Source organism: Ambystoma mexicanum, chromosome 4q (assembly GCF_040938575.1).
Source record: "Ambystoma mexicanum isolate Mex_15411 chromosome 4q, UKY_AmexF1_1, whole genome shotgun sequence".
Lineage (NCBI taxonomy): Eukaryota > Metazoa > Chordata > Amphibia > Caudata > Ambystomatidae > Ambystoma > Ambystoma mexicanum.
In genome coordinates this window covers 57,879,159-57,895,518 of record NC_090928.1, presented here as the reverse complement: position 1 = coordinate 57,895,518, position 16,360 = coordinate 57,879,159, and positions in this window count along the sequence as shown.

The window sequence follows — 16,360 nt, the reverse complement described above, 5'->3', positions numbered from 1 at the left end:
TTGCAGAATACATATTCACAACCAGAGTAGGTTTTAGGAGAATCCCGCAAGCCAGGATCGTCTCACAGAAATCTCAAGTAGTAAAATGCTGTGCAAGCAGAATAGCCATGGCAGGAGCAACGGCAGCCAAGACCATGATGTTGCAAATGACATTCCACACACATCGGGCCAAGATGATACTGGCTACAGCAGGGACTCATCCATGCAAAATACAAAACAAATCGAATTCATCCACACACTCGGTCGCCTCACACGTGACGCGGCCGAAACTGATGTGATGCCAAGACCTACAGGCTGGAAAAGCATAGCAGCCCCAACCCTAAAACCGAGCTTGCAACAAATCACAACATATCAGCAACGTTATACGATGGGAATGGAACGCTCTCATGGCAGTAGCATACACACACACCATTGTTACTCGCCGACAGTCACACATTGCTGATTCACATTATACATGACCAGGTGTCTTGCGAACTGGGAACAGAGTTTGTCCCAGGCTTGGGGGCCCGCGGCCTGACCAATCAGTCTAGGGGTAGGTGGCAGGGATTACCAGCCAATCACAGGGTTCACCAATGTAACATTTTCGGAGTAACAATTTTCGGGGATTAAGCAAGCATATCGCCTGACCCAGCGGCCTCCACTAACATTGCTCACTATACGTTCCTTTACTGGACCTAGCACTCAGGGATCCAATCCTGTGTGGCATTAGGTTTGGGGTCGGAACTTGCTGAGTGACGCAGACAGTGACGTCACTCATCTAGAAAACTGGCCTGCGAGCCAGTATGCAGCGAGATGTGCCTGGAGTACTCCATGTATATGATCCCTGTTCATTTACTACAATAAACAGCAGTAACCCTTGCTCCTCGACTGCTTTGGGACAAGCAAAGGAGTTAGGGCCTTCCATGAGCCTGAGGTTAGAGCCTTCCATCACCCTAACAAAACTTCAAACAGGAATCTTACCAGCTAGCTGGAGATAATCCACCCTGGTCCCAGTTTTCAAAAAGGGTGACAGGCTGGATCCCTCCAACTATTGTCTGCTGGCCTTGTTAGATATAGTGCCAACATATTTGAAGCCCTTCTTTTAAGGAGAATACGTAGATGGGCCTAAGAGGGATCCCTACTAAAGGAGGTTCAAACAGTCTTTAGACCCAGGCTCAGCACGGCACATAATGTATGTGCTCTTCAGCGCTTTGCGAAAGAAGCATATTATCACCCTGGTCGTAAACTCGATCTTTGTTTTATTGATCTCTCTAAGGCGTTCGACTGTCTCCAGAGCATTGCTGTCGGAAAAGTTAGAAAGATGGGGTCTGGATTCAGGACTGCTTAACTGATTCCATACGGACAACACCATTACTGTAGGAATTAAGCAGGTTGAAGTATTGACCTCTCCTGTGTATAACAACCAAGGCCTCACACAGGGGTGTGTTCTGGCACCCTTCCTCTTTAATGCCTACATAGCCGATATGGATGAGGCATTGAATGGGTGCCGAAACTTCCCAACTAAACTTGGTGCAGAACCCTGCAGCTTGCGATCTTATGCAGATGATACAGTACTTCACAACCTCACCCCGTTGGTCTTCAGTGCCTTATTAATGCCTTTAGTAGCTATGCCACTTTAAATAATATCAAAAATAACGTGACAAAGTCAAAGGTAATGATAGTGGGGGTGAAGGTCGGGAGTAAGATCCCATTTGATTTGAAATTGGCAAACACGTCCTTGGCTGCGGTAGACAATTATTCTATCTAGGCCGGCCTTTGGTAGGCTGTTGCTTAAGGGACTACCTTGAAGTGCATGTAACACTGTCATGCGCAAATGGAATATCATTAGATGTGTTATTGCAGTCAAAAGGGGTTATAATGTCTAAGGCTTGCTGACAATTTATCATAAAGGTATCATCTCATGGATACTTTATGGGTTAGAGGTAATGTCATCTTCAGGTTGGCTGGAAAAGATTGAGGCAAATTACTGCGTGGCATGCTAGGTGTATCCGGTACCGTCCCTGTGGCAGCACTCCAACTGGAATTGGGGCTCCAATCTTTAAGATCTTTGGGGATACTACTGCCTACTAACTTCTATCTAAAGATGCAAAAGTCTGGAATTTCGTGAAACACTATGATTAGTTTGATGGCACGGCAATTGGCAGGGGGTACCTCTAATATGGTATTAAATTAATGTCATAAATCAACTACTCACTTATGTGTGCTTGGTCTAACCATTGGCTCTGCCTTAGCTCTTCTGAAAATCCAGCTCCTTCTGAAGCAGAAAACTCGGGACTGGGATAGTTGTAACAATCGGGACCTTTTGTATGGGGAAAAAAAACCTTTTCAGAGTGCTGTCAGCAGGGTTTCAATATACAAGCCTCATTCTCTTATCTGAAGAAATTCTGTTCCCCTCAGCTGAGGAGATTTACAACTTACCTCCATTTAAATATTCTACCAACGCCTGAATGTTTAGGGGCATGGAGGGGAACGGCAATGGAACTACGCTTATGCGGATTAGGTCATCTGACAAGGGAAACCTTGACATATATTGACGCAATGCCCCATTTCTATCAATTGTACTTAAAGTGCTATTTTAAGTTTGTAACCAACAAATAAGGCACTCAAACTTATCAATTCTGGAGTGCCATTTTTGGTGCGGACCCATTGGTAATGTCACTGCCACGTATTATAATTTGGAATGAAACATTGAAACATGTTGACGTATGAAATACAGATAAAAGAAACATCCAATATGTTGCATATTCTGGTGTCCTTATGGTACATTGAGTAGATGGAGGTCACAATTCTTCAATTTTAGCTGCATGTTTACACTTGGGGTGTTTTTATCGTGGTTATCTTGAATTTATTGTATCGATCTTATTATATCTAAATGTTTTTGTATTCAAGGTATTTTAATGTTAGTGTCTTAAGATTTAGCTTTTATGTATTTTGTATGGAATAATTGGTTGTTGATAATTTATTTTGTATGTTTTGCATCGTGCATGAGGTTTTAATTAACCATAAGCACGCATGAATAAAAATAAATTTGTGTCCCTGATGGAAAGAAAATGAGAGAAGCTACCAAATACATTTATATGATGAAGAAAGTAGATTGGGGCAAGAAACCCAGATAAAATCTGCCACAAGAAGAGCTTGGTCCAGAGTCGCACTCCACTTGTGTGCCAACTGTCTTGTGAGGGCCTAATGCTTTATGCAGTCCCCCTTCACCCCCCACCTGTGTAAAAATCACAACAAGTACACCTCTGGTGTGTAAGCCCTAGCATGGATCTTGCAGTCCCATAACACTACAATGCAACATGGAAATTAAGCAAAGGATATGTGTGCTCTGCATAAATCTGCTACTAGAAAGTGAGAAATCTAACCTACAGCATTTCTGGTGCCAGCCCATCTGATCGCAGCTGTTTGATCGCAATTGGTGAAAGACCTGTTTTGCTTCATTTATTGTGGCTTTTATGAGGGGGTGAGCTTGGTTAGTGTGCATTATAAATTGTTTGTGTACTGTGTAATGGCCTGGATCAGACAGATCGACGGGTGGCACGAAACTGTGACCCAAGACTGTTTCTATTTGGTCTGGAAGAGCTGGAGGGCCGATGGTCACGGCTGCCACATATGCCACATTTTGAGCAAAAATACAACATAATCACAGCAAATGTGAGAATGTAATTACAATTTACGTGAATTGTTCATTAAAAAAATGCCTAATCAAATAAGTTTTTTTAAAAACACACAAATAATGTAATTGTTTTGTAATTGTTATTGGTTATTTATAACGTGCTTAATACCTAGAGGTTTCCAAGCGTGGACTCGGGGATCGAACATGTGTTGCTCCGTGTCTTCTTGTTTCCAAGGCGAGCATGTTGACCCTGAGCCCAGTCTGTTGCGAATAAAAACACACATGTGATCAGAAGGGCCTGATCCACTTTCCCATCAAGAACCCTGAAGGACTGACTCCATGACAACACTGCCTGATCCCATAATGACGAATAGGTCTTTTTGAGACCTCAGGCAGCACAGGCAAGGACTAATGGAAAATATTACAACACATAAAACACCCCAGTACATGGGGATATGATGGACTACACCTGTGGAGGAGATGCAACCATTGAACACGCATCAATCATGAACACTAAAACTAATGTTGGAAATTTCACAACCCACCCACAAACCAAAGCGCTGTAAGATATAAAAGTTGAATATCTCCTTTTAAGTAAATAGAATTTGCAGCTACAATCCCACCCACAGTTCACAGTAATAAAACAAAATATTGCTTTATAAAAGTAAATGAATGAAGGGTGGTCCTCAGGCTTTGTGCAACATGGTGGCAACTTCCCCTGCATAATCACAAGACAGCTTGTCTACAGAAAATGAAAATCTGCTGGCATTCATTTCACGGTTTCTCACTCACATACATCCCTTTATGTAATCAACTGTTTACATATATTAAGCTCTGAATAACAATCAACATTCTAGTTACAATTCTGCTGCTTGTCAACTAGTGTTTTCAAGGTTTTCCTTCAAATCCATATTTTCAAATTACTCATAGTATGACATGACAAAGGATTCAAAGAACGTTGCTTCCTCCAATAACACTTACACGTGGAGTCAGAAATGTTGCATGCATCACATTTTCCATGTAAATATGGTATTGCTGTGGCAGTCTAGTATGTGTGTGTGGGCAATTTAAAAGTACACTTACCATGAGTTACACAAGAATTGTGCAGGTGGGGGATAGGTAAACAGTGTCATCAATTTAGAAACTACAGAATATTTATTTTCCCACACAACCTAGGAGAATGTTTTTGAGATTTTCTGATGTATGATAAGTACTCCTCCCACTTCTCTTGTCAAGCCAGGTCACACTGTGCAATGTCAAGAGTGGGGGGTGAATGCAATTTACATTAGTGTCTTTTACTAGCGGATTGGAATGATTCAACCAAGCTTCATCATCTTCCCAATACTTTTAATTATCTACGGCTTTCACAGAACAAATATCATGGAAATCTTCATTAGGTTATGGTACAGACATCTTCCATAGCTCAACGTTAACTATATCTGTGAACAATCTATGGGTGCTATTTAACTTTGTTATAAAATACTACACTTTCAGCACTGGGAAGTGTTCCCAGTTTAGCACAGTGCACAGAGAGAACATTTTTGGATTTATTTCAATTTAATCTCCCTCACCTTTAAGTACAATGAAAACAGGATGCAACTCACTAGCAAACTACAATATCCAATTCTCTATCTGCAAATAATTTGTGAGCGCTGAGCATTGTGTGCAAGAGAATGCGTTTTTGTGCATGCAGTAAAGTCCCACTGGAATTAAATATAATGAGAAACACTGCTACATTTCACACAAAAATATCAAGATTTTCTATTTGGAATGAGCTCCCATTAGTTGAAGCGACCTCCAATTCCTTACCACTCCATGGACTGATCTGGTCAATAATTCCCTGGCACTTATCTAATTACCTTTAGGGGATTCTTTTAATACTCAATCTTATTTTAAGGCATGAGCCAGCAGAATTCCTCAAGGTTTCTCAGGAAGACGCTCCTTGTCCCTTCCTCCCTTTTCCAACGAAGCAGGTCAAGTTGATTTAGAATACCCCAGTCAAGACCCCATCTTGCATATGTTATCCAGATTCAGCACTCATCTACTGTGGACATGTGTTCTTCCCTTCTGTGTAGCATTTGATTCTAAAGTCAGAAGGCTATTCTCTGAGTTCTTGCATTTTAAAATGTGCAGGTTTATTTGTGGATCCAAGCAATCCGTGTCTCCATATACAAGAAGGGAGATTGGGGCTGTCCTGCTAATTACTAGCCCATCTCTCTTCTGGATGCAGGGGGTAAGCTGTTCGCTAAAGTGGTGATGTGTCATTTGGAGGCATGGAGTCTGACGGTGGGGGCTGTGCACCATCTTCAGGCCGTTTTCCAGTGTAATGTTAGCACTGTTGATCAAGCCCTGTGGCTCTCCCCGATTCTGCAGAAGTATGTTGTTTTCAAGTCTATGAATATCTATGCAGTCTTCATTGATTTATTGACTGCGTTCGATAGTGCACCCATAGCGGGCATGTGGGTTGTGCTATGTAATCTGGGCTTGTCCACAGGCATTCTGAGAGCAATTCAGTTATTGTACAGTAACAACGAAGCAGTAATCAGGTACTCAGTGGATGGCCAAGCCTCCTCTAGAGTCAAAATTAATGTGTTCTTGCTCCAACTTTGTTTTGCCTCTTTATTAATAGGGTCATTGATCTGTTGGTGGCTGAGCAGACAGATGCACCATTGAAGGCACCTGAGAGAACTCCTATTTGCCGACGACGCAGTGCTCATTTAATTGACCCCCAAAGGGTTTACAGGGGCAATTGTCAATCTCCGAGGGCTTTTGTGAGGATAATGGATTTATAATAAATGCGCAGAAAACACAGTCAATGGTGTTTACCAAACCATGGGACAAGAAATCACCCGGCTTAGTGTTGACTTGAGAGGCGGCTCCATCGAACAGGTTGCGAGTTGTGATTATCTGGTGGTTTGCCTGATGGCCAGTTGTGCTTGGAGTGATCAGGTGAGGCAGGTAGGTTTACAATAGACCAGGAGTTGTGCAGCTGTATCCGGACTCATACAGGACCATGGGACGGGTCCTGTTAGCGTTACCCTACAGATCTTCAAGAGTCAGGTAAGGCAGGCTGCAATCTATGGGGCTGAGCTCTGGGGTATTTGCAATCCAGGCATCCTCAAGGTTGTGGAGCACACATTTCTTAAACCAGTTCTGGGTTTGCCTGTTTGCACCTAATGTCCTGGTACTGTGGGACTTGGGTCTACAGAGCATTAGTTTCATATGCCAGATGAGGCCAGACTGTGGACTTATGGTAAATTGGGTCACTACAGGAAGGCTGTTAGGGATGTATTAACCTACCTGGGAGGCTCAAGCTTGCCATGGTTTGCAGGTGTGATATGGAAGCGGTGGCGGCTGACCTGGATCACGGGAGAAAGGAGGAGGTTGGGGAAGTGAGCAGCCGGGTGCCAATGCTGGCCTTTAAGGGAAGGGAAAAGACTACAGATCCCGGAATTCCCCACGGAATACTGCATCAGGGAGGGGGCCCACCGATGGGGAAAGAAAGATAAGAAAAGGGAAAACCGGGTTTCTGTATCATATCAGACCCACCAGAACAGACACAAAGCACAGGGTTCAACCACAGCGGGCGGAGCAGGGAGGAGCTGGGGGAATCGGGGCCAGGTGTGGAAAAACCATTGCTGAGAACACCAGGGGATGATTACGAGGGAGGGGCGGGTCACGAGTTTAAAGCAACTCGAAAAGTCTCAGAGGGGGTCTTCTTCTCTTGCAGGAACCGCGCGTGGTGAGGGGCGCCACACCCGATTGGAGTGAGACCAGCGGAGAGTATGAATGGGCTTACTAGGAAGCAGGGAGCCTACAGAGTGACGCTGTACCTTGTCCGAGGCTCCAGACCGCAGTACGAAGCAGAAAAACGGCAACCAGAGGAAAGTATCACGAGAGGTGAACTGTGGGCCATTGCTATTTAATTTCTTTCGTTTACATCGACCGGCGGCAGTTTGAGGACTGAAAGCCTGTACCCGCCGGGGTGTGATAAGAGGCAATCGGGACTGACGAAAGCAAGTCGGAACGGCAGTGCCTGCGAGGTGAAAGAAACCGTCTTCAGTTGTATGCAATCAATGACCTGAGAAGTGTTAGTTGTGAAATAAACCAGTGTTGAAAGATAAACCTCTGTTGTCTCCGGCTGACGACTTAACAGCAGATTATAATAAGGGAGCTGACTGCCATGGGGCTGTAGGGTTACTGGTTGCGGCCCGAAGCAATACTAGGAAATTTCAAAGCACTACTTCAGAAGGCCCATGTGGACAGCTGGGAGAGAGATTCTCAAACAAACCTTGCGTGCTCAGTTAGTTCAATGCCCTGCCTTTCTAGGAAAGAAGCCCCCGGCTTGGAACGCTCTTTATATAGTATGCAGGTCAAACTAATGAGGGCTCTTTACATGAAGATGCGCATTGGCATCCTGCCTTTAGCCAGCTCAAAGCACATTTGGAACTCGTGTTATCTTGCTGCTTGCCCATTCTGTCCAAGTGAAGTAAAAGCATTGGGCACATTTTACCGTTTTGTCCAGCGTACGTCTATGCCAGGAAAAAATACTTGACACCTCTCCAAGCAATTTAACGTTAAGGTCAAAACGGTGCTGCGCTTGTGTTTGGCAGTAGATTGTGAAGTGATGTTGCACTGTATGGAACATGTCCTGCTGCAAGCATGGAGGAACAGACTTAAGTATGGTACTGCACCTGTGAATGATTAACACTGAGTGCTTGATTGGCCATTTTATCTATTTTAGTCGTTTTATCCTTATTGTATTTTATCTGGGATGCTCATTTTATTGCGCTATCATTATTGTCATTTTTATGTATGTGACTTTTATGACCTATTTTGGTCATGTGCACTATTCCCACACTTGTGTCAATATTTGATCTGACTGAGGCAAGCCAATGGAACAATTTGCCAAATCAGACACTCCTGTAGAACACACCCCATATTTGAGTCTGAAAAAGGTGGGGGCTGCTTGCTCTCAACTTTTTTGAAATGCAAAAAACAGATGATCTCATGTATTATTCACAATAGGCCAAATTGATCAAATGTGGATTTCTATAATCCAAGTTCCACACGCACATCTGGATGTGGTCAATCATTTATTCATAAAGTTATGAACATTCATTTTCTCAGTTATTAAAAATCATAGGCAATTCGAGTTCAGGCTCATCTGATAGCAGCATTTAATTAAGGCAAACATGAATCGTAGCAGCCAGATTCAATTTTCAATGTCCAGGCAAAACAATTCAAATGTAGTGCAGGCCAGTATGCACAAAAGTGAAGGGGGGCATGGGGCCACTTAAGGTGAGGCAATGTAAATGTTGCAGCATTGCATCACCAGAAAAAATTCAGTCAGGTTGTGCAACAAGGAGAAGGTCTGTGAGACACCTATGGAGGGCAATGGGAGCAGGGAGCACCAAGGGCTCAAGGGGAATGAGCAGCAGTTTAAAGAACCACCCGTGGGAATTGTGGGCTGTGAGGAAGCAGGAAACAGTGAGTGTAACTTAGTGAGGCCACAACAGGGGGAACACAGAAAAGGTAGTAATTTCTTACCTGTAACTCGATTTCTCCAGTGTTGGTATCTTTCATGGATTCACATGCTGTGAATATTTTCTGTCGTCAGGCTGGGAAACCTCAGTAACTTTAATATAGTGGTTTTCCTATGGAAAACTTCAACACCTTGAGTGTCCTATCGATGTCTTTATGGGTGCTTTACGCTACAGCAATGGGATGTCCAGTACATAGCACCGTGGCTTCCCTTCAGATTTTAACCTCTTCAAAGAAGGAGGATAGTTTAAGAGGAAGTTTGTCTGAAGGGGGGAGGCAGGAGGGCGCATGTGAATCCATGAAAGATACCAACACTGGAGAAATGGAGTTACAGGTAAGAAATGACTCCCTTCTCCAGCATTGGATCTTTAATGGATTCACATGCCGTGAATAGACTACGTAGCAGTAAGAGGAACTGGAGCTGCATAACAGGCAAACAGGATCTATGCTACAGGTAATACAAACAGAAAGACATCACTTTCAATTATTCGAAAATGAAAGCATGAGCAGAGCCCAAACCCCGAAGCTGCGGGGGTTCCCTTACTGGAACAGGCGTTGAAGGACAGCACGCCCCACTTGCACGTCCTCAGCATGTTACTGATTCCGACAGTAGTGTCTGGCAAACGTGTACGGTACTGCCCATTTCGCTGCCTGCCAAATGTTACTGAGCAGTATGCCCACCCAAAGAGCCCCCCAAGACGCCGTGGACCTTGTAGAGAGAGCCCTGGGAGTCGACTGTAAAGGTTTGTTGACTTTTTCGTGGCAGAATGATATCCTAGACGGCACCCATCTTGAGGTGCCTTGGTTCGAAATCAGCTTCCCCTTGTTGGATGGGCTGAAAGTCACAAAGAGTTGCCTAGATGCCCTGAACGACTTAGTCTGGTCCAGATAGAACGTCCAAGCTCCCTTGACATCCAAGGAATGCAATGCTTTCTTCACTGGAGTGGAAGCCTAAGGAAAAAAGGTTGGAAAGGCTATTGTGGCGTTCTTGAGAAAGTATGACCGAATTTTAGGAATAAAGTGGGGATTTGTAGAGAGGAGAACGTTGTCCTTCATGAAACGCAGGTATGGAGGGTCAATGACCAGAGCCTGCAGTTACGAAACCCACCTGGAAAATGTAATGGACACCAGAAAAATGACCTTCCACATGATAAATTTTATGGCAGCCGTTGACATAGGCTCAAACAGTGATTTCATGAGGGCCGCAAGCACCAAGTTGAGACTCCAGACCGGAGAAAACTACTTCTTCGGAGGAAAAGTCCTGAAAAGGCCGTTGAGGAAATGGTTAATCCATCACTGAACAGAGGTGTAGAGTTGCGCTGCCGTGTGAACCGCGAGTGGACCTTGATAGACGACAATGCCAGACCCTCCTTCGCCAACAGCAGAAGGTAAGGAACGAGTTGTGGAGGCAAAACCTGCAATGACTGCAAGTCCACCTGCTGGGAACACTAAATACAGAACCTTTTCCACTTACGGGCATATGACGCATTGGTAGATGGCGCCCTCGCTGCAGCCAAGATGCAGCGACAATCTTGAGGAATCCTTAGGTTTCTGAATTTGGAGTGGTCAGGAGCCATGCTACAAGGTTGAGGGAGCCTGGGTTGTGATGCCACACCCTCCCCTTTTTCTGTGAAAGAAGATCCAGCTCTGACCTCAGGTGAAGAGGGTCGTCCAGAACGGGGCCACCGGCATAGCCCTGCATGGAACCTTGCATGGAACCTTGCAAATCATCTGAATTGTTTTCCTGATCACGGGAAACTGAGGAAACACATAGGCAAACAGGCCCGTCCATGGAAATGAGAATGTGTCTACCCCAGAGTCCGGATAAGACACACTGCTGGCAAAGAGATGGCAGTGGTCAAACAAAAAGCAGTCCTTTTCCTCCTCTGGGATGAGGCCAAACTCGTGACAGGCCTTAGCCATCATGGCATGAAAAGCTCCAATATCATCGAGCAGAGATGGCTGGGCCGGGCTACTTTGAGCATCCGGATCAGTATCCTAGGTATCCGTGCGTCTGGGCGAAGAAGAGACCGTCCAGAGAGTGTCCTGCGGAACGCTGTCCGGCTCAGATTCCACTAGTTCCCCTTCCTCCTGATCCCTTTGAGGAGGACTGAACACCCCGGGAGATGGCGGAGGAGGCCGAACCAGGGAAGACCTTATGGGATGAGGCCCTCTACTGCAAGGGCCTTACGATACATCCTTCTGATGAGGAATGGTAGGCAAGTCCAGCATCAACGGAACAGCCTGGCATACAACTGCCCCAGGAGTGATTTGTTACGCTCACCTGGTATCCACAGGGACGCCACCCAGCCGGGTTACTCGCTGGTATGCTTCTCAGCTCTGCCCAGATGTGGTCTGTGGGGAAGGTTCTGCCTGGTGGTAGAATTAGGCGTGCTCTCCGTCCTGCCTTCTTTGCAGGGGCACGTTGTCTTTCATGGGTGAGTGCGGTCCAGTTACTTCACTGACACCGGCCCGTTTGATATTGTTCAGGTAGGTCTTATTGCTGTTTTTTAGTTTTGTTGCTATCCTGCATGCCTTTCTTTGTTTAAAATGTCTCTTTTTTTCTCCCTTAGGTATGCAGAGCTTCAGCACGGCGAACTGGCTTGGTTGAGCCCTGCTGGTAAATGATGGCGCATTAAGAGCGCTATGATGCGGTAAGTAAGCGATATGCGCAGCGCTGCGAAGTCTTGCCTTTGCTAACCTGTGTTTTTGTTCCTTGTAGGTCGCAGTGTTCTTCAGCGTGAGTGGAATGTCCGGAGTGGTGCCAGCCGAGAGGCGACCAGCCATGTAAGCCTTTTGAGCAGTTCGTAATTTGTAAATGTCTCTACTGCTTTCTTTAATGTTGCCTCTATCTTCCTCTTTCAGGTCGTTCTGTCTGGGAGGCGTGCAGATTCAAGGAAGCTGTTCTCAGTAGCTGCGAGTGTTTAAAGATGAAGACTGCAGGTACGATGCTGCTGCTAATGATGTTCCTTTTGTCACCTTGCAGGTTCTGCTTCTCCGAGGTTCGAGGGAATAGCTGGACACGGTGAGCGTCACGTTGCAAGCTGCAAAGTAACGCAAAGCGTGTTGTCTTGCTCGTGTGTGGTTTAAATAGCCCTAACAAAATAGTCCAGTTAAAGTTGTCCCTAGGCTACCACACCCAAAACACTAGACTGCATAGCTTGGTTCTTAGGAACCAAGCTATGTGGATGCCTCCATGTTGGCTGACAATACAATAAAGTAGTTCCCAAGCACATTGTTTTTCATGGTGTATGATCCTGGCGCCATAGGCGCCAGGACTGACCCCATGAGGGCTTTTGAAGAGGATGCCAGGATCTAGAGGCCCGAGTCCCGACTCCGCCTGGCCAATGGGTTTGCCAGAGGGGGTTTTGGGCGAGGGTCGTGACATGATTGCAACGTCGTAAGCGCTTGCATCAAGAGTAACAAATGCCGATTGACAAGAGTATACTGAGGTGGGACAGCCTCCAGACCCCCCTGAAGTGGACAGAGAAAGCTGCAGGCCCAAAACCGAAGGATCCAGAAACGGCAGCACTTCCTCCTCCGGACCGGAGTCAAACTCATAGGCCGAGCGCCGCTCATGTTGGAGAATATCCATTGGGACTAAGGATGTTATCCTGCCCCTGACTGCCACGCCGTATCCCTGGGAGACGATGGACCCACAGCAGCCACCAGCTTTGCCATGGACTTCGGCAATACCACCGTCGCTGGAGCTGTCGTCGACAGGCGACTGTCGACTAAGCTGTTGTCAGCAGGGGCGTTAACAGGGTCGTAGATGTTAAAGCTGTCGTGGATGGAAGGTCCCTCATTGAGAAGGCCGTCGTCGGTGGATCAGACGATAACAGACCAGCTGTCTGCGCAGTCTTTGGCACCGACACATCCTCAGGTCGAAGAAGCAGGCCGCTTGGATGAGGACTTGGACCAGTGCTTTGACGACTAAGGCCTGAAGAGGTGCAACGCCTGTCCTTGGAAGACAACATCTTTGTTGACGAGGACGACGGACGAGACCTGGACTTCTCCTTGTCCGATGCTGAGGCCTTGTGAATCATTTTCGCAGGTCTCTGCAAGTGTGAACCCAAGTCCTTCGGCTTATCCCCTTTGGTGCAGACTTGCCTTGAGAGGGGGGGCCCCGACTCCACACTACTCGTCACTGGTTGTGCCACCGAAGACTCACTGCCTTTTCCCAAATCCGACCCCAACTTGGCCTCACCAGTGCGTTGCTTCTTAGGTGTTAGCTCTGCCGACCGTGCCCTCTGGAGCGATGACAGTCTCTTAGCTGAAGGAGTAGAGTACCTGCCCCCATGGGAAGAGCCCACCTCTGAAGCCGGATAGGCCCCCTCGTTCAGCCAGCAAATCAAACGCCTGTTATGGTCCCTGAGTCTCTTCTAGGAGAACCCCGACAGATGGCACAGTTCTCGGCTGAGTGATTGGGGTATAAGCAGTACAAGAAGTCTGCATGGCCGTCCCCCTCGTACACATTCTTGAGGCCGCAGGTCTCACACGGCCGAAATAATGACTTCTTCGGACCCACAGATGACATGACGGGTCCTATATATACCAAATGACCCAATGGAAACAGCGAAGGCTATGTAGAAAAAAGAATTCTCTGGAGAGAACACATGGTGATCCCAAAAGTTTGAAAGATGGTTGAAATCTGAAGGGAAGCTGCGGGGCAGGGCTATATACTGGATGTCCCATTGGTGTGGCCTAAAGCACCCATAAAGATGTCGATAGGACACTCAAGGTGACTACGTTTTTCCATAGGAAAACCACTATATTAAAGTTACCGAAGTTTCCCAGCCTGACGACGGGAAATATTCACAGCATGTGAATCCATTAAAGATCCAATGCTGGACAAATGATGGGACCAGGCATATTGCATGCAGGTGTGCATGTGGTGGGGAGATGTTGGTGAGGGAGAAAAGTCTTACCAGAACGCTAGTTTTCCACCTTTAGGGACCCCTGGGCAGGAGTTTGGGAAATCACTCCAGTTAATCTACGTGGGTGTGTGAGACTCGTGGGATAGGAGGAGGAGGAGGCAGCTAGGGGACCCCCTCAGAATCCAAATGAGGAAGCTGCAGAACAAACTTTTCCTTGCTCTGTGAGTTTTTTGCAAGTCCCATCAGTTCAAAGCTAACAGCCTGGGGAGAGCAATGGGCCACACCTTGCTTGACTTTGATTGAGGAGGGCTCTTTGTGGGCGATTCCCCACCCCAGCGCGGCACCGGATTATCGGCCTATGAGGCCCTCATTTAGGCCAGCAGGGAAGGGACGCCGAACCATGCTAACTTTTGTACCACTTACTTCAGTTAAGGCAAACGTGGAGAGTGCCTGCCCATCCACCTGCAAAGTAGCAATTAACAGAAGTGGCTCCTCTCAGTGGACTGGGGGGAGGAGAGGGACAGCGTGGCGCCAACATTCCCAGGATTATCCACACTCTTCTCAGCCTCTGTCGAGCCGCTTATAGCTTCCTCCAGGGAGTGGAAAGGTGGAACAGTGATTGGCACCCCCAGTAAAACAGATTCCCACCACCCCCACAATGTTATCTCTCATCCCGGGGGCTCTAACCAGGATCTCCGGTGCACAGATTGACAAGCCATTCAGGATTGTGGGTCCTTGCCACCCTGATGCCCTGTGGAATCACCCTTTAGCCTTCATACCGATCAGGCAAGTTGTCTCCTCACTCCTAAGTCTGGTGGCTCGCTCTTCACTCAGTACAGCCACGCTCTGTCCCATCCTCCATAAGTTTGCAGGCTAGTTCCACACCGCCCCTCTTCCTCTCCTCACTTCTCGTATGGTCCATTGCCCCGCTGAGATAAGTACTCACTCTGTACAGTTCGTCCTCCTAAAAACTAAGTTGCAGCTAAACCAAGGGTGGGCCTTCTGAAACATGAAATACTTTATCAGCCTCAGTGTAATTTTTGCGTAAGAATGATAACCAGACACACAAATAGAAATATGATCAGTAAGATCTTCAGGAAAGACTGGCATCTTTTGGAATTGGACCTGGACCTTAGGGACTATAGTCCTGAACATCCTTTCTTTATATATATTAAAGCACCCACACTTAAGACTAAATTGAGATCAAGTTTTATGAATTAAATAAGTCATGCTAAAATGGGAAAAAACAATATTACTACTACTGGAGCACCAATTAAATTATTTTATAAATGTTCATGCTGTAATATGTGCAAGTTTGCACTTAATATCCAGACGTATCAAACAAAAAATAGTAAAACCATAAAATAAAAATATAAAAATGGTAAAACCATTAAGATTCAAGATGTCAAATTGTCGAACATCGTTTGTGATCTACATCATTGTATGCATATGTAACAAACTATGTTGGGACCACCAATCGGAAATTGAGGGTGAGACTAAGAGCACCTCAGCAGTATGAATAATACGGACTGCAAAAAACACCATTAGCAGAGCATTGGCTAAAAGAACATGCAACCGTGCACAACGTAAACTTGAAATTGTTTGGGATCAAACACATTGAATTGGACTCAAGATTGGGGGACAGAGAAAAGAACCTTTGCCAGAAAGATGCTAAAATAATTTGCATGTTGAAAATAATCTCAGATCAACAATCTTGACCATGAGATGACCATTTCCTTTGAACGACCTTGAGATACTTTATTTCCATTGAAATACCTTAATATGTTCAATTAATGTGATTGGAACAGACTTTTTGCTTATAAGACAATATCCTTCAGAATTAACTAATGTACAATGTTGAGGATGAGATGGTCCAATCCGAACCCCCCTCACAATTCCCACTGTACCTGAACCACACGGATGCCAAGGGGGGATAGCCCCCCCACAGTACCTGATCACATGATGTAACATAGAAATGTACTTGCAAACACTTAACCCACAGCCAACTAATGAACGGCATTTTGTATTAAAGCAGGCGCCATCTTTAACTAGGCCCAGAAAATCATCCCTCTGCAAAGCACAGCGCTCCCCATCCCCAGCGCCTCACACATTACAGAGAGCGCAAACCCTCACCACCTCCTTGCCTCGGCTGCTCCGCATGAAGCTTGTTCTCACGGAAGTACAGCCATTTACTGTTACAATTATCTAGTATTGCTTACCGCAGAATCTGCTCACTGCGGAGTGTGAGATCAGAGCAGGCCCCAGTGCCTGTGCCCATCCATCTCGACTGACCGGCCCATGCCTTCGACAGCCTCCTTGCCAG